Source organism: Sus scrofa, chromosome 2 (assembly GCF_000003025.6).
Source record: "Sus scrofa isolate TJ Tabasco breed Duroc chromosome 2, Sscrofa11.1, whole genome shotgun sequence".
NCBI lineage: Eukaryota > Metazoa > Chordata > Mammalia > Artiodactyla > Suidae > Sus > Sus scrofa.
In genome coordinates, this window is record NC_010444.4 from 133,542,768 (window position 1) to 133,569,255 (window position 26,488).

General features: G+C 40.5%; 2 protein-coding genes across 8 annotated transcripts in view; both read left to right on the forward strand.

Moving 5' to 3' along the window:
* Window positions 1–26,488, forward strand: part of LYRM7 (LYR motif containing 7) — a 203,799-nt gene that overhangs the window by 62,685 nt on the left and 114,626 nt on the right. The window lies entirely within an intron of this gene.
* CDC42SE2 (CDC42 small effector 2) overlaps window positions 21,248–26,488 on the forward strand; it is a 119,867-nt gene continuing 114,626 nt past the window's right edge. Inside the window, exon 1 of the mRNA XM_005661625.3 lies at window positions 21,248–21,392. The gene's annotated coding sequence lies outside the window, so the exon portion shown is untranslated. The remainder of the gene's footprint in view (window positions 21,393–26,488) is intronic.

Below are 26,488 nucleotides of genomic sequence, written 5' to 3' on the forward strand. Positions count from 1 at the left end.
GAAATACAGTTGTCAGGGTTCCAGTCCTTTGTGATTAGAGAAAAGGCGAGCAGGAATGAAGCTGACAGCTTCAGGTCCAGAAAGCTACACAATATCCGGATTCAGATAAGGAAAGTTTTTGTCCATTTATGGTCTTCTAAGAGTTTTCTTTTTCTGCACCTAAAAAGATGATAAAAAAGGCTTTTCTTTTCTTGAATCTTTTAATGAGAACAATAATGAATTAATCATGTTAAAAATTTCCTCATTGTAGGAACTGCTTTTCCTGGTACAAAATCTACTTTGTCACGATAGATTTATAAACATATATACACATATATGTGCTCGATTTTATTTGCTGGGACTTTCGTTAAGGACGTTTTCATCCATGTTTATCAGCAGGATTGACCTTCCATTTTTCGTTCTCCATACTCTTCTTATGTAATTTTATAGCAAAATTATACCAGTTATACCAGTTTTTGTCTTTTCCCTACTTTTAAATTCTCTGGAAATTAACTGTTAATGAAGTTTGGTTTGATAAAAATCTAATATCAACTCTAAACCTGTTTTATTTTATATTGCTGTTGTTGTTTTTGGCTGCACCCACAGCATGTGGAAGTTCCCAAGCCAGGGACTGAATCCAAGCCACAGCAGCAACCCAAGCCTTAACTTGCTATGCTACAAGATAACTCCTAAACATAGTGCTTTAAAGAGAGTGGATTTTAGATGACTGGTTTATTTTTGTTCATAGTTTCACTTTCTTTTTGAATCTGTTTCTTTGTTCGTAATTTCACTTTCTTTTTGAATTTGTTCCTAGAATTGATCTTCTTCCAAAAATTGTCTTTTTTTAAAGGTTTTCAAATTTGAATAGCATAAAATTCTTAAGAAATTCCCGTTGTGGCTCAGCGGATTAAGGACCCAATGTTGTCTCTGTCAGGATACAGACTGGATCCCTGGCCTCTCTCAGTGGGTTTCGGATCCGGTGTTGCCATAGCTGCGGCATGGCCCTCAGCTGCAGCTCTAGGTTGGCCCATGGCCTGGGAACTACCATGTGCTATAGGTGTGGCTGTAAAAAGAAAAAAAAAAAAATCTCAAGTTTCAGAAGGTATCTGCCCTCTTCCTGATTCATCATCTTAACTGCCTTTCTGTTTTTAACTCCCGTCACCTTTCATATTATTGTTCTCTGGTATTTTGATATATTTTTAAGTATTTTACGTTTTGACTAGGCTGTACCTCGTGGGAAAAAAAATTTGAAAGCTATAAAAGTTGTACAGTATAAGGTTTATTCCTATCTCTGTCCCTTGCCTTCAAGCCCTTCCCCCCCCACCCCACCAGCAGAGCAACCATTAATATCAGTTTTTATATATCCATACAGAGGCAGTATGTGCATATATAAGCATATAAGGTATGTACCTATTTTTTTGCTTTCTTAGGTAAATGGTATCATATTCCCATACTGTTCTACATGTTTTTTTTCTATCTAAAAATATTTCTTTCATAGTTCCAGCTGTGGTACAATGGGTTCAGAGTCCAGCTGCAGCAGCTTGGGTCACTGCAGAGGCCCAGGTTTGATCCCCTGGCCAATGCAGTGGCTTAAAGGCTAGGTCTCAATTCCTGGCCTAGGAACTTCCATATGCCAGAGATGTGACTCCCCCAAATTTTTTAAGTTAAAAAAATAAAATATACAAATATTTCTTTGAAATTATTTAAAATCAGTATATATAGAGCCTCCTCATTCCTGTAATAATTTATATAATTATTTATAACAACATAAATGTATTTTATATTACATATATAAATATATAGTAGTATGATGCTTTGTAATCTTATAATAGCCATTATATACATGTATCATAATATATCTAACCAATCACCTCCTTCGAATATTTAGGTAGTTCTGTGTTTTTGCTACTAGAAATATTGTAGTGAGTACACTTGTATAGACCTCATTTTGCCCTTTTTTTTTTTTTTTTTTTTTTTTAAATAGCCACACCTGCAGCACAGGGACGTTTCCAGGCTAGAGTTTGAATCTGAGCTGCTGCTGAGGCCTATGCCACAGCCACAGCAAGACCACATGACCTGCATCTGTGATCAAGGCAGCAGCTTGCAGCAACACCAGATTTTTAACCCACTTAGCAATGCCAGAGATTGACTCTGCATCCTCAGTGATCACTATGTTGGGTTTTTAACCCAATGAGTCACAGCAGGAACTCCTCATTTTACACATATTTGTATTATATATACACAGAATAAATTCCTCAAAGGGCATGCATCAAAAGGCATATGTGATTTTTGGGGGTTTTTTTTGGGGGGGGTTGGTCTTTTTAGGGCTGCACCCATGGCATGTGGAAGATCCCAGGCAAGGGATCGAATCGGAGCTGTAGCCACCGGCCTACACCATAGCCACAGCAATGCCAGATCGGAGCCTTGTCTGCAACCTACACCACAGCTCACAGCAATGCGGGATCCTTACCCCACTGAGCAAGGCCAGGGATCAAACCCATGGTCTCACGGATACTAGTTGGGTTTGTTACAGCCGAGCCACAATAGGAACTCCTGTGCTTTTTATTCTATTCCACTCGTTTATGTATTCATGTTCTAGTATCACGTTATTTTATTATTTTTATAAAAATATTTGAATGTCTTATAGAGCAAATTCCCACTTGTTACTCTCTATATCATAATCCTACCAATTATTTTGGCTTATTTTTCATTTTTATTATAGTTGATTTACAGTGTTGTGCCAATGTCTGTTGTATTGCATAGTGACTCAGTCATACGTGTGTGTGTGTATGTGTGTGTGTACTCTTTTTCTCACACTATCTTCCACCATGGTCTATCTCAAGAATCTGGATATGGTTCCCTGTGCTATACAGTAGGACCTCATTGCTTATCCACTCTAAATGTAATAGTTTGCATCTACCAACTCCAACTCCCCGTCTGCCTCATGGCCTTCCCCTCTTCCCCTTAGTAACCACAAATCTGTTTTCCATGTCAGTGAGTCTGGTTTTGGGGGGCTTATTTTTCGATATAAACTTTCAAATAAGTTCATCTAGTTCTTAAAGAAATAACACCAGTTTTTTGCAGGGAGGGAAAGAGAATCACCTTATTTTAAACACCCACATTAGTCATTTTGTTTTTTTCTTAGGTCAGCATTTTCCAGTCCTTTGATCACCATTGTGTCTTGCGTCTTATTCTTCATTAGTTCAATTTTCTTTTCTTTTCTTCTTTTTTTGGCTGCAACTGTGGCATGTGGAAGTTCCCAGGCCAGAGATAAAACCCATGCCACAGTCGTGGCCTGTACCACAGCTGTGGCAATACCAGATCCTTAACCCACTGCATCACATGGGAACTTTCTCAATTTTCTTTTGGTTGAGAAAGTTCTTTTTGTGGGAGTCTGTGAGAGGCCCCCTCCCTTAACTGACTTGTCTAAAATGTCTTCTCCTTCACTTGTGAATAATAGTTTCACTTGATGATACAGTTCTATTCTGATAATTCTTTATCTTCAAAATTTTGAAAGTGTTGTTGTTATCTGGTCTATAATTGTTCTTGATGTGTCTTTTGTCAGTGATAGTGTTCTTCCATAGCCTTTCAGATTTTTCTTCTTATTTGAGATGTTTGCAATATCTATTTTATTTTCAAGGTAGCCAGAAGAGTTTCCTTTTAAATTATGTATTTTATAGCATCACTTTTATGTGTCTGGATATGGATTTACCTTTATTTATTCTTCACCAGTCTCCTCTGATTTGGAAATTTATTTCATCGTTTCTGGAAAATCTTAGCCATTATGTTTTCAGATATAGCCTCTCCTGTATTCTGCTCTCGCTAAAACACTTTTCAGGCTGTATTGGGCCTTTCAGTCTATCCTTTGTGACTCTTAATCTGACATGTTTATTTTCCATCCTTTCATCACTGCATAATATATTTTGAGTAATTTTCTCTGCTCTATCATACATTTTGCTATTTTGTCTCAGCTATGTGTAATCTGTAATTTAGTAACATCAATAATAGTAACTTTATTGACTTTTTCAATTCAAATGACTCTCTTTCATTTCTAGAAATGATATATGTTTTTTAAAAAATCAAAATTACCCTCTCTCATACGTATGATCCTATAATTTTGGTTTCTGATTTTTCTTTATTTTCTTTATGAATTCTTTATTATGGCTATGAATGCTTTAAAATTTTTTATTTAATTTTAAAAATACTTGGAAAGATAACTCTGTGGCAATATTTTTCTATAACTAAGTTCCTGAGATTGTTAATCCTCTTATGTTTCTGTGAACTATGATCTAATCTCATGTGTTTTATCATTTTTTATTGTGAACGTTGAGTGCAGAATTCCTGTGACCATTGTTGCAGAGGCGTCCCAGTACAGTGTTGTGGGATTTGCTGCTGCCAAGCACCCTAGGTATTTTTCATTCAGATCCAGCTCCAGTGTCAATGTTAATGTCTCAGTGGGGAGTTCCCTCACCGTGGGGGTAGAATAAATTCAAATTTCATATCCAAGAGAGAAGGAGAAAGAGAGAGACTTAGCTTTTGTTTTGTTTTGTTTTCTCAGTGGGGGAGTGGGATCTCTATCCCAGAGTCCTGCTCAGAGTAAACTTCCTTGGCTCCTCTCTGATTTGACAGTTATTTCAAAGGGGAAGTCCTTCCATGGGTCACTGCTTTTTATAGGACATAACAGTTCCATATTTCTGCTTTGAAAGGGCTAAGGCCTTTTTTTGTGGTTGTTGCATTATAATTATGAAACCCCTGTCTCTGGCTATTAGAGTCAACATTTTTATCCAGTAATCTGCCTTGGTAACAGTTCATACGCTTCCCACTTTATATATGAGTTAGCTTTCATTGCTGGCACCTGGGAATTTTTCTGTTTTATAGGCTCAGGTACAGATTTTAAACATTTCTCTATGTTTTATACGACATTTTTTTCTGAATTCCAAAATTCATGTTATGGTTTTTATCGTGTTCTTAGAATCCAAGCTATTTTTTTGCTCTTTCATTCATAACCACAGAAGGGTTGGATACTCTACTCTTTAACAATTTTTTGTAAGTCTGTTTTTTGCCTGGTTTCCTCTCAAACTGTACAATCTGATTTCTACTGATCTTATATTTCAGGACTTTGTAAAAGCTATCAGGAAAGTGCATTTATTTATTGAGAGGCAATCAAGCATAACTCTTACACTTTTGCTATGAACTCCAGGCAGATTTTATTTAGAATTTAAGCAAGATTCTCTAAGAGTAAACATCCCTGTATTATGAGATGATCGTAAAATATGTGACCTAGACCCTTGTTTACCTGTGATGTGATGTTATGCTCTCTGGTTTATAAAATTTTGAGTATCAGTTACCCGATCTTAATAAAATCATGGTAAAAATATTATCTATTACGTTAACCAATTCACCTTAAGCATCAAGGCTTATGGTAAATTTGTCCTACAGTTAGTTCTGAAAAAAAGTTTTCATATCAATAATTTTGTATACATTCTTGTATTAGAAGGTGAATAGCTCGTGCCATTATGGGAGTCATTTTTGCCTTCATTGCAAAGGAACATGGAACCCAAACCAGTGTTTATTGACAATAAATAAATTTCTAGTGCATGCTAGATAATGTCTACCCCCGAATTTCCTTCATATATTTTACGTTTTTCTTAAGATTATAAAATTATGGTCTTATTTTGTATGGTGCTTCCTTCATGAGCTGTGCTCTAATTCATTAAACAATGTCTTTGCCTTTATTTTTCTAAATGAGCCCATTTTTCCTTATTCTATACTTCAGCTCTCAAATTATGTATTCTTACCTTTCTATCCTGTGCACTTTGGTTTTAGTCTTCAGTGTACACTTGACTCTAATTTTGTTTTTAAAAAAGTTTTTTGAAGTATGATTGATTCTACTTTCTTTTCTCTTTTAATACCACCACTATTTCTTTAGACTTGGTTTTATGCCATATAGGATTAAGGTTGATAACATCACCTTAACTTTATACTAAAGTCAGTAATTTACAGTTCCCTTACACTCATTTTTTTTTTTTGTTCTTTAACTATTTTTTTTTCTTTTTTTTTTTTTTATTATTTTCCCACTGTACAGCAAGGGGGTCAGGTCATCCTTAGATGTATACCTTGCAGTTACAGTTTTTTCCCCCACCCTTTCTTCTGTTGCGACATGAGTATCTAGACATAGTTCTCAATGCTATTCAGCAGGATCTCCTTATAAATCTATTCTAGGTTGTGTCTGATAAGCCCAAGCTCCCGATCCCTCCCATTCCCTCCCCCTCCCATCAGGCAACCACAAGTCTCTTCTCCAAGTCCATGATTTTCTTTTCTGAGGAGATGTTCATTTGTGCTGGATATTAGATTCCAGTTATAAGTGATATCATATGGTATTTGTCTTTGTCTTTCTGGCTCATTTCACTCAGTATGAGATTCTCTAGTTCCATCCATGTTGCTGCAAATGGCATTATGTCATCCTTTTTTATGGCTGAGTAGTATTCCATTGTGTATATATACCACATCTTCCGAATCCAATCATCTGTCGATGGACATTTGGATTGTTTCCATGTCCTGGCTATTGTGAATAGGGCTGCAATGAACATGCGGGTGCATGTGTCTCTTTTAAGTAGAGCTTTGTCCGGATAGATGCCCAAGAGTGGGATTGCAGGGTCATATGGAAGTTCTATGTATAGATTTCTAAGGTATCTCCAAACTGTTCTCCATAGTGGCTGTACCAGTTTACATTCCCACCAGCAGTGCAGGAGGGTTCCCTTTTCTCCACAGCCCCTCTAGCACTTGTTATTTGTGGATTTATTAATGATGGCCATTCTGACTGGTGTGAGGTGTTCTCTCATGGTAGTTTTGATTTGCATTTCTCTTATAATCGGCGATGTTGAGCATTTTTTCATGTGTTTGTTGGCCATCTGTATATCTTCCTTGGAGAAATGTCTATTCAGGTCTTTTGCCCATTTTTCCATTGATTGATTGGCTTTTTTGCTGTTGAGTTGTATAAGTTGCTTGTATATTCTAGAGATTAAGCCCTTGTCAGTTGCATCATTTGAAACTATTTTCTCCCATTCTGTAAGTTGTCTTTTTGTTTTCTTTTTGGTTTCCTTTGCTGTGCAAAAGCTTTTCAGTTTGATGAGGTCCCATGGGTTTATTTTTGCTTTAATTTCTATTGCTTTGGGAGACTGACCTGAGAAAATATTCATGATGTTGATGTCAGAGAGTGTTTTGCCTATGTTTTCTTCTAGGAGTTTGATGGTGTCCTGTCGTATATTTAAGTCTTTCAGCCATTTGGAGTTTATTTTTGTGCATGGTGTGAGGGTGTGTTCTAGTTTCATTGCTTTGCATGCAGCTGTCCAGGTTTCCCAGCAATGCTTGCTGAATAGACTTTCCTTTTCCCATTTGATGTTCTTGCCTCCCTTGTCAAAGATTAATTGACCATAGGTGTCAGGGTTTATTTCCGGATTCTCTATTCTGTTCCATTGGTCTGTCTGTCTGTTTTGATACCAGTACCACACTGTTTTGATGACTGTGGCTTTGTAGTATTTCTTGAAGTCTGGGAGAGTTATGCCTCCTGCTTGGTTTTTGTTTCTCAGGATTGCTTTGGCGATTCTGGGTTTTTTGTGGTTCCATATAAATGTTTGGATTGTTTGTTCTAGTTCTGTGAACAATGTCATGGGTAATCTGATAGGGATTGCATTGAATCTGTAGATTGCTTTGGGTAGGATGGCCATTTTCACAATATTGATTTTTCCAATCCAGGAACATGGAATATCTTTCCATTTCTTTACATCTTCTTTGATTTCTTTGATTAAGGTTTTATAGTTCTCGGCATATAGGTCCTTTACCTCTTTGGTCAGGTGTATTCCGAGGTATTTGATTTTGTGAGGTACAATTTTAAAAGGTATCATTTTTTTGTATTCCTTTTCTAATGTTTCATTGCTGGTATACAGAAATGCAACTGACTTCTGAATGTTAATCTTATATCCTGCCACTTTGCTGAATTTATTAATCAGTTCAAGGAGTTTTGGGGTTGAGTCCTTAGGGTTTTCTAGGTATAGTATCATATCATCTGCATACAGTGACAGTTTGATCTCTTCTCTTCCTATATGGATGCCTTTTATTTCTTTTGTTTGTCTAATTGCTGTGGCTAAGACTTCCAAAACTATGTTGAAGAGCAGTGGTGAGAGTGGGCATCCCTGTCTTGTTCCAGATTTGAGGGAGAAGGCTTTCAGTTTTTCCCCATTGAGGATTATATTTGCTGTGGGTTTATCATAAATGGCTTTGATTATATTCAGGAATGTTCCCTCTATACCCACTTTGGCGAGGGTCTTGATCATGAATGGATGTTGAACTTTGTCAAATGCTTTTTCTGCGTCTATTGAGATGATCATATGATTTTTGACCTTTTTTTTGTTAATGTGGTGTATGATGCTGATTGATTTGCATATGTTGAACCATCCTTGTGAACCTGGGATGAACCCAACCTGGTCATGGTGTATAATTTTTTTGATATGTTGTTGGATTCGGTTGGCTAAGATTTTGTTGAGAATTTTTGCATCTATATTCATCAATGATATTGGGCGATAGTTTTCTTTTTTGGTGGTATCTCTGTCTGGTTTTGGAATGAGGGTGATGGTGGCCTCATAGAATGTCTTTGGGAGTATTCCTTCTTCTTCAACCTTTTGAAAGAGTTTCAGGAGGATGGGCACCAATTCCTCTTTATATGTTTGATAAAATTCACCTGTGAAGCCATCTGGTCCTGGACTTTTATTTGTAGGGAGTGATTTTATGACCTCTTCAATTTCATTTCTAGTGATCGGTCTGTTCAGTTGGTCTGTTTCTGCTTGATTCAGTTTTGGCAAGCTGTAAGATTCTAGAAAATTGTCCATTTCTTCCAGATTGTCAAACTTGTTGCCATACAGTTGTTCATAGTATTCTCTTATGGTTTTTTGTATTTCTGCTGTATCCGTTGTGATTTCTCCTTTTTCATTTATAATTTTGGTGATTTGGGTTCTTTCTCTCCTCTTTTTAGTGAGTCTGGCCAGGGGTTTGTCAATTTTGTTCACCTTTTCAAAGAACCAGCTCTTGGTTTTATTAATTTTCTCTATTGTTTTTTGAGTCTCTATTTTATTGATTTCTTCTTTGATCTTTATAATTTCCTTCCTTCTGCTGACTTTAGGACTTTTTTGTTCTTCTTTTTCTAATTCGTTTAGGTGGAGGGTTAAGTTGTCCATTTGGGATCTTTCTTCTTTTTTGAGAAAGGCCTGGATTGCTATAAATTTCCCTCTGAGCACTGCTTTCGCAGCATCCCATAGATTTTGAGAGGTTGTGTCTTCATTATCATTTGTTTCAAGGTAGTTTTTAATTTCCTTCTTGATTTCCTCATTGACCCATTGGTTTTTTAGTAGCATGTTGTTTAGTCTCCATGGAGTAGGTTTTTTCTCTTTGCTTTTCCCATGGTTGATTTCTAATTTCATGGCATTGTGGTCAGAGAAGATACTTGAGATAATTTCTACGCTCCTAAATTTATTGAGATTCGCTTTGTGTCCCAATATGCGGTCGATTCTTGAGAATGTTCCATGAGCATTTGAGAAGAATGTGTATTCTGCTTTTTTTGGATGTAGTGTCCTGAAGATATCAATGAAGTCTAACTTTTCTATTGTTTCCTTTAGGATCTCTGTTGCTTTATTGGTTTTCTGTCTAGAGGATCTGTCCATTGATGTGAGGGGGGTATTTAGGTCTCCTACTATGATTGTATTCTCATCAATATCTCCCTTTATGTCTGTTAATATTTGTTGTGTGTATCTGGGTGCTCCTGTATTTGGGGCATATATGTTGACAATAGTAACATCCTCTCCTTGGATGGATCCCTTAATCATTAAATAGTGTCCTTCTTTGTCTTTCTTTATGTCTTTTGTTTTAAAGTCTATTTTGTCTGATGTGAGTGTTGCGACTCCTGCTTTTTTGTCTTGTCTATTGGCGTGAAATATTTTTCTCCACCCTTTCACTTTCAGTCTATATGTATCTTTTGTCCTAAGGTGAGTTTCTTGTAGGCAGCATATTGAAGGTTTTTGCCTTTTTATCCACTCAGCCACTCTGTGTCTTTTGATTGGGGCATTCAGTCCATTGACATTTAAGGTGATAATTGATAGATGATTATTTATTGCCATTTGATCCTCGTGTTCCAGTTGATTCTATGGTTCTCCATTCTTTTTTTTTTTTTTTTTTTGGTTGGATGGTCTCCTGTTATTATCTGCTTGAGTGGTTTTTTTTTTCATTTTTTGCAAATGCAATATTTGGTTTTGGCTTGTGATTGCCCTGTTTTTTAAGTATGCTAACCCCTTCCCATAAATGTGTGTTTTAGCCTGATGGTCCTGTAAGTTCAAACACTTTATTACTATATTAAAATTAAGAAGAGAGACATACATATAAACAAAAAGGGTTATTTACCTCCTGACATCCCTTGCCCACATTTTATGGTTTTGATGACTCTTTTTTATTTTTTTCTTTTTAATTTTATTTTGTTTGAAGCATGTTCATGATTAAATCTGTATGCTGGCTTATTTGAGTGACTTCTCTCTGATTGCAGTTTCCTCAGTCCTAGTTCTTCCTCTTCTTCTTCTTCTTTTTTTTTTTTTTTTCTTCCCTTTCCTTCCTTTCTTTTTGGTTTAGAGAAGCCCTTTCAATATTTCCTTTAACCTGGGTTTTGTGTTGCTGTATTCTTTAAGTTTTTGTTTGTTGGGAAAAATTTTTATTTCCCCTTCTATTTTAAATGATATTCTTGCTGGATAGAGTATTCTAGGTTGCATATTTTTTCCTTTTAGCACTTTAAATATCTCTTGCCATTCCCTCCTGGCCTGTAGTGTTTCTGTAGAGAAATCAGCTGATATTCTTATGGGGGTTCCCTTGTAGGTAACATTCTGTTTTTCTCTTGCTGCCTTGAGGATCCTCTCTTTATCACTAACTTTTGCCATTTTTATTATGATGTGTCTTGGTGTGGGTCTGTTTGGGTTCAGTTTGTTTGGGGCCCTCTGTGCTTCTTGTATCTTGAATCCAGTATCCTTTAGATTTGGGAAGTTTCCAGCAATAATTTCTTCAAATATATTTTCCATTCCCTTATCTTTTTCTACTCCTTCTGGAATTCCTATTATGCGTAGATTGGCCCGCTTTATATTATCCCATAGGTCTCTTATATTGCTTTCCAGTTTTTTGATTCGGTTTTCTGTCTGTTGACCAGATTGAGTGATTTCCATTATTCTATCTTCCATATCACTGATTCGTTCTTCTGCATTATTCATTCTGGTTTTTACTGCCCCTAGTTCAGTTTGCATCTCTGCAAATGAATGTTCTAGTTTTTCTTGGCTTCTCCTTATATTTTCTAGTTCCTTTCTGAGGGTATCTGCATTACTGTTCATATCTTCTCTTAATTCCTTCAGTATTTTCACTATTTCTCTTTTGAACTCCAGGTCTGTCAGACTGCCGAGATCTGTTTCATTGTTGACTGTTTTAGGTGAGTTCTCCTGTTGGTTTGACTGGGAGTGGTTTCTCAGCTTCTTCATCTTGCTTGTTGTTTTCTTTCTCCTGAGGGAGTTGTACTCTCCGTGATCGTGATCGGGCAGTGTTTGCCTTGTCACTGCCGTGGAATATTTCCTGAGGGCTGGCGTTGTTGGTCAGTCTTTTTTGAGGCAGTGTGGCTTTTCTGGAGTGTTGATGGGGCTAACAGTGTTTCTTTGAAGCAAAGGAGGACTTCCTGAGGGCAGACAGGACTGAGAGGTCCACACCGCTATGGTAGCAGATTTCACTTGGCCATGCAGAGCTTGCTCTGGTGTTTTTAGGCTGTGGGGTTCTTGCAGGGGGTTGGCGGTGTTGGGCAGCTGCTTTTTAGGGGTGCATCACCCCCTGGGGGCTGGAGCAGCTATCTGGGGCACTGAGAACCTGAGAGGCTCTTCCCTAGGGCAGCCCAACTCAGAAGGACAGCCTGAGAATGTAGGCGGATCTTTTCAGTCTGGCTGAGCTTGTTGCAGCTTTTCTGGGCTGCAGGGGGTCCTGCCTGGAGCTGGCAGTCCTATGCAGCTGGTCCACTAGAGCATCCCCTGGGGGCTTGGGCGGGTAGCAGGGCCCTTGGAAACCGAAGAGGCTCCTCCCCGGGGCAACCCGACTCAGAAAAACCGTCCGAGAATTAGGCCGATCTATTCACAGCCTGGCTAAGCTTGTTCTAGCTTTTCTAGGCTGCAGGCCTTTTCTCGGGGGCTGGTGCTGTTTGGTGCTGCTCTGCGGGAGTGTAGCCCCTCCAAAGGGCAAGCAGGCCTGTGCAGGGACAGCCCCTGCGGTGGTAGGCTTCAGGCAATTGTTGAGGCCAGCCCTCCTGGATGGCAGGCAGCCCCAGGTCCGTGAGAGCGTAGGGCGTGGCGGGGGTGGGGGGAGGGGATGCACTGGGAAGCGGAGTTTTCAGCTAGCTAGCGGGCCTGTAAGCTTGCTGTGGCGTGGGGGGTATTCTATGGGGACCCACCCCTTCTTCTCTCCCCTCCCCCGCACGGGCACAGACCAGGCTCTTCTCCCAGGTTCCCTCTGATGTGGCTTTCCCCTTCCCCACTCCTGGAGTATTGCTCCCTTCCTCTGCGACAGCTTTGTTTTCTAGTCTCCCAGGCAGTCTCTGCCCCGTCAACTGGTTTCTAGACCTCCCAAGCAGTTTCCGCTCTGCCCCGCCCCCCTAGCCCGGGGACTAATCTCTGGAGCCGAGGTCTCGGTGCCCAGCCCCCACCCAGGCGGCGCCCCCCGGCCCTTTCTCAGGGACTAACCTTCTGCGGCGAGGTCTCGGTGCCCAGCCCCCCTCCCAGGCGTCCCCCGGCCCTTTCTCAGGGATTAACCTTCGGAGGCGAGGTCTCGGTGTTCAGCCCCACCCAGGCGTCCCCCGGCTCCCTCTCGGGGACTAACCTTCGGCGGCGAGGTCTCGGTACCCAGCCCCCACCCGGCGTCCCCCGGCCCCCTCTCGGGACTAACCTTCGGCGGCGAGGTCTCGGTGCCCAGCCCCCACCCGGCGTCCCCCAGCCCCCTCTCGGGGACTAACCTTCAGAGGCAAGGTCTCAGTGCCCAGCCCCCACCCAGGCGTCTCAATTTTTGGTGACTCTGCCCGTAGTTCAGATGGTCCGTTGGGTTCTTGATCGGCTTTTCCGTACTCCAACTTACTGCTACACTCTTCTCTGCATCTGGAGATTCCTCCGGTTCGTTTGATCTTTCGCCCGGTAGGTGACTTTCCAGGGTGCGGGATCCCTTTCTCCTCCGCAGTTCCCTTTTGGGAGCCCCCGTCCCGCTCGGATTCGCCTTCTCTCACTCTCCTCTTTTCTCCTGTTCTGCCCAATAATGTCACAAATTTCTTGCCGTTATTGGAGTTTAGGTTCCTCTGCCAGCGATTGGTTGCTGTTCTGTGCGAGTCATTTATTCTGTAGATGTGCTTTTTTTGTTGTGTTTGTGGGAGAGGGCGAGCGTGTCTTCCTACTCCTCCGCCATCTTGTCCTCTCCCCCTTACACTCATTTTTAAGTCACTTTCTCTGATCCCAGAAAATGAATTGTCATTTCCCTTTAGCGGGCCAATCCCTTAACCTATGTCCCTTGATCCTACCCCTTTATCACCTCCCAGACCACCTTTCATCATGGATCTCTTCTCCTTTATCTTCAGTCTGTTTGTACCCACAAACATTCGAAATTCTCATAATATCTACATCTACTTCAGGCATCAAGTGTCATTTTCTCTGAAATCTACCTTGGCCATCACCCCTTAAAATTTCAACCCCTCTTCACTTCCTATTCCTTCTGCCCACTTTTTTTTATTACATTTATATAACTATATCTATACATGTGTGTATACATTATACTGTATATATATGTATGTAGAATACATACACACACACACACACACAGTCTTATTTTTTTACTATCTGCTACTTGGCATATGGTGGGAACTCAGTAAGCAATTGTTGAATGAATGAATAATATTATTGCTGTTCCTTTGTCCATTCTAATGAAAGCATGATATCTTATTAGATATCCGAGTTGTAATTTAGCTTGATATCCTTCCATGTGTGTATCACACAGCTAATACTAACTCACTTGTATGTACTTGTTTTCATCTAAGTTGTTTCTACAGTGAAATCTAAAGGATGGTTGGTAGCTATAGGAAAATGTTTAGAAACAGAATTGAATTCTAGAATATTTTTTCCTTTAGCCTCACTGTTACCTTCTACTAGGTGGTAGTAGTTTAGTAAATGTAGTTCCCGGGACTGGGATCAGATCCAAGCCACAGCTGCAACCCACGTTGCAGCTGCAGCTGCAGCAATGCTGGATCCTTAATCCACTGTACCAAGCTGGGGATCAAACCTGCAACCCAGTGCTCCCTAGACACCACCAATCCCATTGCTCTACAGCAGGAATTCCTAAGGACTCATTTCTTATGTCACCTTTCTTCTTTGAATCGCACTGCAATCTTAATGGAACAAACGGCTCCATATGTGCAGAAAAGTAATGGATCAGCTCAGCAAGCAGAGTCTTTCTCACACAGGGCCAGTTTCATGGGTGGGCAACCTGAGCAGTCACACAGACTCTGTGTTCAGAAGGACCCTGAACTTGGTTTAATGTTCTGCTGTCATTGTCTGACAGTGAATATTATTAATATTCTTAATAATTTTTAAACAAAAATTCCTGCATCTCACTTTGCATAGGGCTGCACAAATTACGTAGCCAATTTTGATATCAAAACTTAATAATTTATAACATAAAACTAGAAGAAAACATAGGCAGAACACTCTGACATAAATTGTATGTAGCAGTATTTCTTTTGATCTGTTTCTAAAAGCAAAAATAAAGCAATGAGGAGTTCCTGTCATGGCACAGTGGAAACGAATCCGACTAGGAACCATGAGGTTGAGGGTTGTATCCCTGGCCTTGTTTAGTGGGTTAAGGATCCAGCGTTTTGTGAGTGGTGTAGGTCGCAGACATGGCCCAGATATAGCGTTGCTGTGGCTCTGGCGTAGGCCAGCAGCTACAGCTCCGATTAGACCCCTAGCTTGGGAAACTCCATATGCTGTGGGTGTGGCCCTAAGAGGACAAAAGACTAAATAAATAAATAAAGGTAAATCGATGGGACCTAATTAAACTTACTAGCTTTTGCATAGGAAAGGAAGCCGTCAATAACATGAAAAGACAGTCTACAGAATGGGAGAAAATATTTGCAAATGGTTATCACTGATGATAAGGGGTTAATATCCAAAATAAATAACCAGCTCATACAACTCTGCATCAAAAAACCAAGCAACTTTAATAAAAATAGGCAGAAGATCTGAACAGATTTTTTTTTAAAGAAGACAGGCAGATGACCAACAGGCACATGAATAGATGCTCAACATCATTAGTCATCAGAGAAATGCAAATCAGAATCACAATGAGCTATCACCTTACACCTGTCGGAAAGGCTATCCTCAGAAAGGACACAAATAACAAATGTTGGCAAGGACACAGAGAAAAAGGAACCCTCGCACACTGTTGATGGAGAAAAGAAAATCCTCATGCGCTATTGGTGGGAATGTATATTGGTGCAGCCACTACGGAAGCTTCTCAAAAAACTAAAAATAGGACTGCCATATGACCCTTCATTTAAACTCCTCGGTAAATGTCTGAAAAAAACAAAAACATTAATTCAGTAAGATACATGTACCCCTGTATTCATGGCAGCATGAATATAGAAACAACCTAACTATCCATCAACAGTTGAATCCTTAACCTGCTGCACCAGAAGGGAACTCTTTTGACCTAGAAACAGTTTTTCTGAATTGTCTGCGGCCCAAGTTCATATCTGCAGTATATAACAGCAACGCCAGATCCGAGCCACATCTGCGACCTACACCACAGCTCACGGCAACGCCGGATCCTTAACCCACTGAGCGAGGCCAGGGATCTAACCCGCAACTTCGTGGTTCTTAGTCAGATTAATTTCTGCTGCACCACGACAGGAATACCATTAACAAGCAGTCTTAATGGACCTATGGAGAATACTGGATTCAAATGCAGAAAATTCATGCATTTCAAGCAAAGAACATTTTTAATCATTGAAAATGCACTCAGAGGGTGCAGAGGACATGGTGTCTGCTAACCCAGGAGTGAGTGGAGTGACCACATATTTCCATGATTCTAGGAGCAATATGGGCTATTGAGAAATCTGCTTCAAACCTTTATGGGTTACATCATAGCAATAAGATCTACTAGTCCCCCAAACCTGAAAATAGGCAAAGCACTCTAAAGAGAGGAGGAGTCACTGCAAAAAGGGAAATCTAGGTAGTTTTACTATCAGAAAAACAAATAAACGTGTGCATGTATATTCTTCATGACTAAAGCTTGGATTCATCCTTCTGGGCTAGGGTTGGGGGTGTGCAATGGATCATGACATGAGGAGGACTACAGGGCTGTTCCTATAGGACACAAAGAAAATGGAAAAGAAATTGGCTACTAATGGCTCCAAATGGCAGCCAGCCTGATAAGCTGATATAAATTTCTGGAATGGATTTTTCTGCTTTTGTGGAGCAAAACCACAGACAAGCATATAGGCTGATGAGAAAACCCAGAACACAGTAAGAAAATCATGGGAGCCTTTGGAGTGGATAAGCAATGAGATCCTGCTGTGTAGCACTAGGAACATTATATAGTCCCTTATGATGGAGGATAATGTGAGAAAAAGAATGTGTGCATGTATATATGACTGGGTCACTTTGCTGTACAGTAGAAAATTGACAGAACACTGTAAACCAGCTATAATGGAAAAAATAAAAATCACTTAAAAAAAAGAAAGAAAATCACGGGAACAGGAAAGAAAGGACGAGGAATAATTTAGTCCCCATCTCCTCTTCTTCCAAGGAGACTCCAAAAACATTTTTAAATTCGTTGGATACCAGAGCTTACAGGTGGTTACCTCTGGGTTTTTGTTTGCTTTCTAGTTTATTAATTTTTTGGTCCTTACTCTGCTTACAGTTCTTTTGTCAATCTCCACGATTGATGTGGTGTTCCAGGTACAGAACATACTGATTGGATTTATTCATTGTAACTGTTGTTGGTGACTTCTCTAACAATTGGCCAGATTCATAGTCAAGAACAGCCTGTTCTTGCCAAGACTGCACACTAAAATAATGTCTCCTACCAAGAAGGAAAGAAATTACTTAGTTTCCTCATACAAGATTTAATATATAGATTGCTCTCTCCTTGGTCAACAGTCCTGAGACCAGTAGAAACCAAAAGTGGTTCGTGTGCTCACCATGGACAACTGAGGCTTAAAAATAACTATTATTAGTCTCATAGTTTAGCTGCATATTTGAATCACAAAGATGCATTTTTTAGGAGTTCCCGTCATGGCGCAGTGGTTAAAGAATCCAACTAGGAACCATAAGGTTGTGGGTTCGATCCCTGGCCTTGCTCAGTGGGTTAAGGATCCGGCGTTGCCATGAGCTGTGGTGTAGGTCGCAGAGGTGGCTCGGATCCCGCGTTGCTGTGGCTCTGGCTTAGGCCGGTGGCTATGGCTCCAATTCAACCCCCAGCCTGGGAATCTCCATATGCTGCCGGAGCGGCCTTAGAAAAGACAAAAAAAATAATAATAATAAAAGACGCATTTTTTAAAACCCCAATGTCAGATTAATTTTCTTAAATATATTATTTGCGACTTTACATTTTTTCTTCCTGTCCCAACTTTTGTTAATAGAAATATTCCTTTGGAGTTCTTTTGTGGTGCAGTGGGTTAGGGATCCGGTGTTGTCCCTGCACCTGCTCAGGTTGCTAATGTGACATGGATTTGAGCCCTGGTTAGGAACTGCTACATGCTGCTGGCTTGGCCAAAAACAAACCAAAAAAAGTAATATTCTTTAAACATCAGAAACTATGACATTTATGTGTTGATCTTTAACCACAAACCTGACTTTTATTTTGTTCTGTTCTCACAGTTAAATGAACCCAATACTGCACTTTTCCTTTTGCCATGGTTTTGTTTATTTCACAGGTAACTAAAAGTAAATCCTCAAGTAGTTTATTCAAGAACATGGGGATTATAGTCTCTGAATTCTTCCATATTCAGAATTGTACTTCTATTGCTTTTATACCTGAAAAGCAATTTACTGGGCGTAACGTTCTTGAGTCGTACTTTCTTTCCATGAGGACTTTGAGTTCTTTGAGGACATTGTTTTACTAATAATCAGGGGTATGGAGAAACCTGAGACACAGTTATTGTGCCTTAAACTTTTGTCTGTGAAACCAAAGTTTTCTTTCTTTATCTTTGATTCTCAAGAACTTTTTTGCTAGACTGTCTACATTGTTTGATTCATAATAGTCAAATTACCTTTTATCTGGAGAAAGGTGTTTTTTCCCCCCCTTTTTGTAGCTGCACCAGCAGCATATGGAAGTTACCAGGCTAGGGGTCAAATCAGAGACTATGCCACAGCCATGGCAACACTGGATGCAAACCACATCTGCAACCTATGCCACAGCCTGCAGCAACACCAGATCCTTAACCCACTGAGTGAAGCCAGGGATCAAGCCCACATCCTCACAGAGACGACATCAGGTCCTTAATCTATAGAGCCACGATGGGAACTCCTGGAGAAAAGGTGTTTTTTTTTTTTTTTTTATGTCTTTAAATACTTAGGATGATCTTCCCTCACCCCCACCCCCAGGGAAGGGTTCGTATCTTTGAAAATACCAAATATACATATACACACATATATATGTTGGATCTAGTTTCTCATCTTCCTTAACATGCTTAAGAGTACTATAGATAACCTAAAACAAACATCATTCTAAGTGGGAAAATATTAGAAGCATTCCTTTTTAAAACAGGAATGAGACAAAGATTATCACTTTTCTGTATTAAACTTACATTGGTGGTCCTAAGCAGTGTGGAGGCATAAGGATTGGCAAGGAGGAAATAAAATAGTCACTGTTTGCAGTTGATAAAATTGTTTACATAGACAACCCAAAATAATTCTAAATTTTTTAAAAGTCCAATATAAGACAAAAGCAAGTTGCATTCCTATATACTATTAGCAGCAAACAACTAGAAACGTAAAGAAAAGAAACGCTTTATAGTAATATTGGAGAATATCAAGTGTCTAGAAATGAATCTAACAGAAGATGTTCAGGAACTCTTGAGAGGACTGTTTAAAGCTTTGTTGAAAAAATATTCATAACAAAATATACCACACTAATGCAAGATGTTAAAACTAGGGAAAGTCTGGGGTGGGAAGATGAGGGCTATAGGAAACTCTGTACTTTTCAGTCAGTTTTTCTGTAAATGTAAAACTATGAAAAAAAAGTGTGTTAATTTTAGAAAAGCACTTTTAAAGAATAGAGATGCATGGAGTTCCCATCGTGGCTCAGTGGTTATTGAATCCGACTAGGAACCATGTGGTTTCGGGTTCAATCCCTGGCCTCGCTCCGTGGGTTAGGGATCCGGCATTGCCGTGAGCTGTGGTGTAGGTTGCAGACACGGCTCAGATCCCGTGTTGCTGTGGCTGTGGCGTAGGCCTGTGGCTACAGCTCCGATTAGACCCCTAGTCTGGGAACCTCCATATGCTGTGGAAGCAGACCTAGAAAAGGCAAAAAGACAAAAAAAAAAAAATAGAGATGCATAAAACTATATAAAAACAAAGTGAAAAATAATGAACAACATTATAGCTGCTTATCAGAATTCTTAGCAAATTGAGAACTTATTATTTTGTACATATTATTGATTTGAAATTTATGTGTTAATGGAATATAAAAATAGAACTGAGTAATTTTTGACTGACAAAAGAATATGTTAGTCAGGTCTTGCTGGAACAGGAAGCTATAATAAACCCCTTTGAGTCTCAATTTTCTAAACCAAGAGATCACTGTAGCAATTACTCTTTTTATTAAACTAGGTTTTTTGGTTGTTTTTTTTTTTTTTTTTTTTTTTTTTTTTGCCACACCTGTGGGCATGTGGAATATACTGGGCCAGGGATCAAAGCTGCACTACAGCAGCAACCTGAGCTACTGCAGTGACAATCCCAGATCCTTAACCCACTGTACCACAGGGGAACTCCTAAAGTAGCTATTTTATAAAAAACCTTTTATTTTTTTCTCCATTTAAGAAATTTCCATAATTTGTCAAATTGCCAAGGTGTTAGTCCCCCACCCAAATAGGTCACTTTCCTTTCTTTTTTAGGATATATTCATGATTTTTAACCTATTTTCTTAGTAGACTATGCAATTCTATATTGTGATAGAAGACAAAAATGAAAAAAAAAAGTCTAAGAGGTAATACATGAATAGCAGAATAACTCGTGGGATTAACATTGACCACTGAATCTCTGTGTGTCCAATTATTGTTCATAAGGAGATAACCTTATTTAATTAAAAAAAAAAAGCTGTTCAGATTAATGGAAAATTAGCCCGGAAGAAATCAGCCTCTATAATACTGATGATTTATTAAAAGCAAACAGATAAGGAGTTCCCACTGTTGTGCCATGGGTTAAGAACCTGACCGTAGCAGCTTGGGTCACTGCGGAGAGGGCTCAGTGGGTTAAAGGATCCTGCACTGCCACTGCTGCAGCCGGGATTCAGTCCCTGGCCCGGGAACTTCCGTATGCCTCAGGTGCAGCCATTAAAAAAAAAAAAAAAAGATAGAAAGAAAAAGCAAACAGATAAGCATGAAATAATCACGTAGGGACTATAATTCCATCTCAGGTTTTCACATACTACCCTTTATGATTGAAGGTGACACGGAGCTTATCAAAGAAGTTATCTAAATGAGAATAGGTTGAGTTCAAAGTCTATGCGTGATACATTAATATGTCCCTATAAATATGTCCCTTTATTTTTTTAAAGCAGCGTCATTAATACATGTGTCTTTCTGCTTTACTTTTTATCATCTCCTAAATAAATCCAAACTCCTTAGCGTAAGCTAGTCTCTTTCTGCTGGTCCAGAATCATTTCCTGTCTGTGCCCACAGGAACCCTTCTCTGACCCTGCACTCATTCTCCAGTTCCCTAAGAGCATCACATTCTCATCTCTCCCCGGTTTCATGCATGTTCTTCTCTGCCCCCCAAATGTCCTCCTTCTTTTAATGCTTGGATAATGCCTCTCAAGCGTCTGCTCTTTTCGGAATCCTTTCTGCATCTTCACAGGCCAAGTCAAAGGTCCTCCACTAGAACTCTCTCTGTGATAATACTTAGTGAACTGTGCCCAACTTCCTCTTCACACCAGCGTCAGGCTGGAGCCGGAAGTTGTGGTGGCAGCTTCTTGATGCTGCAGCTTCCTGACTAGACCTTGAGCCGGAGCAGGGGGTGGGCAGAATCTACACGTGCGTGGCTGCAGGGTAGGGGTCGGAGAATGAAGCCCTGACCCCACAGCCAGGCTGATAGGAGAATGAGGTAAGACCAAGACTCATCTTCTAGATGAAAGGTCAGAAACGGGGAAGAGATAAGAAGTTGTTTGTGGGTACAAGGGGCAGAGCCCAGGAGGACATCCGAAGCAGAGGGATGTCAGAGGTAGCGTGAGGTGGAGAGAGTGGCTGGAATCCAGAGCAGTGCTGCATTGCTGGTTTTACTTGTCTTTCACCATTCTTCACCCCCATCCCAAAGCTTAGCACAGATTTCCATCACTGACTCCCTTCTGCCTACAACAGGGCCTGCAGCCCAGTAGGTAGGCAACCAGTACCTGTTGAATTGAGCCTTATGAGCCAACCTTTAAAGACCATTCTTTAAAACCTCTCACAAAGGTTGCTTTTCTAAGAAACCTTCCCTAATATCCACTGAAAAGGATCCCATTCTTACAAGTACTTGTGGGGTGTTTTTGGTATTTTTCATTCTCTTTCTGTGTTCTGCTTCATCTTACACGTTTAGATGTGTCCTATTTTTTTTTTTTTCTGAGTGTATCCACCCTAGAGGCAAGATCACTGTCTGAATCATCTTTGAAGATCCTAGTAGAAGTGTCACAGATTTTATGTGAGTCTTGAGGTGGCTGCTGTGCATTGCTCCTACTTTCTACCAGTTCTGATTGCTTTAGTCTTCATTCTCACCTAATGGAGATAATGACTTGGAAAGAAAAAAGAAAAAACAAAAAAAAAAACAGCCTTATGTCAAATCCAAAAGTCTATTCCAGTATCTTCAAGGAACAAGCAAAGGAAATAAACATAGAATATTTTACTAAAGTTACTTTAAAAATCAACATGTATTCTTTGGTTAAAAATAGGCTTTTGTTTTAACCTAGCTATCACAGTTGCCTGTATTACTTTAATTTGGCTATGTAGCTCTGATTTGTGGTGTGTTTTGGAATTTGAAATTAGAAACCCATGTACCACTAACACCTGATCCTCTGATTGAAGTGTGACTCATTGTAACTGAGAACTGATGGTTAAAAAAGAAAAACAACAAAAAACCCCCAAATCATCTGGGTTTGGTATGTGCCAGAGTGTTCTGTGGTATGTGTGCATGTGTGTTCTCATACATCCATAATTATCTATTTTCCACTTCTTCGTGTTTATTTTAGAATTAATAATGAGTAAGGAGAATTTATTAAAATATTCATTTAGAAGTCTAGTACTGAGCTGTCCAATACTCAAGCCACTAGTTACATGTTGCTACTGAGCCCTGGAAACATGGCTGTACTGAGCGTAAAAAGTTTAAACTAAATTTTGTAGGTTTAGGGGAAAAAAAGTAAAATATTAATATATTTTTATATTGATGAAATGACAGTATTTTTGTATATCAGGTTAAAATATATTATTGAAATTAGTTTCATACGCTTATTTTTACTTTTTTTCATGTGGCTACAAGTGTGGCATGCATTATATTTCTGTAGGATAGCATTGCTCCTATATATGCTATAATTTAGTTACTTTTACTATGGAAACTTTGCAAAGAAGTTATAAAAAAAATCCATTCTGGTCATGGAGATAAACTGTTGACTGCCTACTATGCTGCAGGAACTGAGATTTTACATGAATTATTTCATTTAATTCTTCCAAAAATCTTATTAGATAGTTATTTTTCCTAACTATCTTAAGATAAGTAGTCCAGGGGGTTCCCATTGTGGCTTAGTGGTAACACACCCAACTAGTATCCATGAGGATGCAGGTTCTCTCCCTGGCCTCATTCAGTGTTACTGTGAGCTGTGGTGAGGCTGGCAGCAGCAGCTCTCATTCGACCCCTAGCCTGGGAACGTCCATAAGCCGTGGATGCGGCCCTAAAAAGGGAAAAGAAAAAAAAAAAAAGTAGTCTGGAACTCAAAGAGGTTAAGAAAATTTCCTACAGAGTTCCCTTCCTGGCTCAGGATTTAACAAACTCAACTAGGATCCATGAGAGTGCTGGTTCAATCCCTGGCCTCGCTCAGTGGGTGAAAGATCCAGCATTGCAGTGAGCTGTGGTGTAGGTTGCAGACGTGGCTTGGATCCCATGTTACTGTGGCTGTGGCGAAGGCCGGCAGCTGTAGTTCTGATTCAACCCCTGGCCTGGGAACTTCCATATGCTGCAAGTGCGGCCCTGAAAAAGGAAAAAAAATGAAGAAAGGAAGGAAGGGGAGAAAGGAAGAAAGAAAATTTCCTACAAGTCTGTGATGAGACAGCTAGCAATCTGCAAAACATACCCATACCCACTTGTCCCTAGAGATCATTCTCTTTATTCTAGAAAATGTCACCTTTCCTCTGTCTTTCCTTTCCCTTATGCTACCTGAAATTCTAATAACATCCATAATTGTGAGTTCTCACCAGCCTGTTACTTCAAAATAAAGACATAGTTCAATTTTTTACCCAAATTAAAATAACATACATGTCCCTCACAAGGCAAATTATCAGGAATTTCAGTCTTTTCTCATGATTCCCCTCTTCATATCATGGATGACCCAGGCTTATTTACTAAAGCCTGAGAATTGATCCATTTTTCTGTAGACTGACAATAGAGTGGGAAACTCAGATACACTCTGAGAAGGGTTAATTCAGTGACAGGGGTTGTGTTAGTTTTCTATTGCGATGTAACCGGTACCATCAGTGGCTTACAACACCACCCATTCATTAGCTCATATTATCTGTAGGTCAGAAGTCCAACATGGTTTTGCTGAATTCTCTGCTCACAGTGTCACATGGCTGAAATCAAGGTGCCTGCAAGTCTGAATTCTCATCTGGAGACCCTGGGGCAAAAATTCTGCTCCCAAGCACATTTTTGTTGTTGGCAAAATTCAGTTCTTTGTGGGTATAGGACTTAGGAACCCGTTTGCTTGCTGGCTGTCAGCCAGAGGCCACTCTCTGCTTCTGGAAGCCTGCTGAATTCCTTGTCATGTACCCATTTCCCATCTTCAAGCCAGCAATGGCAAAGTGAATGTTTCGTACCTTTGAATCTCACTGACCTCTTTCCGCCCCCGCCAAAGAAAACTCTCTGCTTTGCTTTTTTTTTTTTTTTTTTTTTTTGCCACACCTGAAGCATGTGGAAGCCCCGGGCTAGGGATCAAACCCATACCACAGCAGCTATCCAAGCCACTGCTGTGATCCCTAACCTGTTGTGTCACAGCAGAACTCCATAGAAAACTCTCTGCTTTTAAGGACTCAGGTAATCAGGCCTCTCCAGATAATCTTATTTTAAGGTCAGCTGTGACATAACATCATTGTGGGAATGGTATTTCATTCTGTTTACAGGTTCCAGGGAATAGGGCATAGGATAAGTGGGGTGGGGGGGGAATCGGTGGTGCATTTACAGCAGTCTCCCTCTGTAGTCCTGGAGACTCTCTAGAGCGTATACACCACCACAAAGGCAGTGGCAGAAAGCAAGGTGTCAGCGTCCTCCCAGCTGCTTAGCTTAGCTCGTCATAGGCACAGAAGCAAGAGCTGAATCATGACCAGGCAGTAACCCTTACTGGAGGAGTGGAGGATAGGGTGGGAACGTTCCTGACTTGCCACCTTCCCTTTCTTTCAACTGTACCACAAATTTTATTCATCATACGCTTTCTTCGTGAACGCCACTTGTAGATCTCGGTGCCAGGAGGAGCTGTAACATGTCTGTCCCACCTGCTTGGGTTTGTTTTTTTATTTATTTTTTTTTTTTTTTTTTTTTTTGTCTTTTTGCCATTTCTTGGTCTGCTCCCTCGGCATATGGAGGTTCCCAGGCTAGGGGTCGAATTGGAGCTGTAGCCACTGGCCTACGCCAGAGCCACAGCAACACGGGATCCGAGCCGCGTCTGCAACCTACACCACAGCTCACGGCAACGCCGGATCCCTAACCCACTGAGCAAGGCCAGGGATCGAACCCGCAACCGCATGGTTCCTAGTCGGATTCGTTAACCACTGTGCCATGACGGGAACTCCTATCCTACCTGTTTTATGGTCAGCAATGTCCGGGCACTTTGAGGCATGTTGGAGCCTCTGTATCTCGCTACAGCCCTCATAAACCGTAAAGATGGGAGTCCCACTTGTCCCTGCTGAATGGCTTCTAACAGGTCCTGGGGCCAGTTCTGCTGGTTCCTCTGGGCTAAGGAGCTTCCTCAGGTGCAATAAGAAGCACCTTCCATTGCCTGTGGGAGGCTTCGCTCCCTCTTGGTTACCTGCCTTTTTTTTTTTTAAATAGCCGCTCTCTTGGCATATGGAAATTCTCCAGCCAGAGACTGAATCTGAGCCGCAGCTGTGACCAACATCACAACGGCTGCAACGCCAGATTCTTAATCCACTGTGCCAGGCTGGGGATCAAACTCGTACATCCATGTTGACCCAAGCTGCTACCGTCAGATTCTTAAACCACTGCGCCACAGCAGGAATTCCAATTATCTGCCCTTTAGACTCTTTCTTTCTCTGCTCTTGTATTCCAGTCTGCCAGTACTCAGCTCAAAATCCTCTGAAGTTCCCGTCGTGGCTCAGTGGTTAACGAATCTGACTAGAAACGATGAAGTTGCGGGTTTGATCCCTGGCCTTGCTCAGTGGGTTAAGGATCCGGCATTGCCGTGAGCTGTGGTGTGGGTCACAGACGTGGCTCAGATCCCGCGTTGTTGTGGTTCTGGTGTAGGCCGGTGGCTACAGCTCCAATTAGACCCCAAGCCTGGGAACCTCCATATGCCCCGGGAGCGGCCTAAGAAATGGCAGAAAGACACACACACACACACACACACACACACACACACACACACACACACACACACAAATCCACTGTGGCTCTCACTCTTTCTGAGAACACACCTTTAACGTGCCAATTGCTGGCCCTTTGCTTGATAAGCTTTGTGTTCCGTAAAGTGCCACATTCCCTTTCTCTTTATTGCCTCTGTTGTTTACTGGAGAGTTTTCTTTCGGCTGATTCATATTTTTAACTTTAACAAATATATAGAAGAAACTTGTGTCACTATCATATGTGGAAAATCAGAATCACCTGCCATATATAGCTGTCTAATCAGAGGGTCTAATCAGAGCTGCTGCTGCCGGCCTATGCCACAGCCACAGCAATGCCAGATCCAATCCCCATCTGTGACCTACACCACAGCTCACAGCAATGCCGGG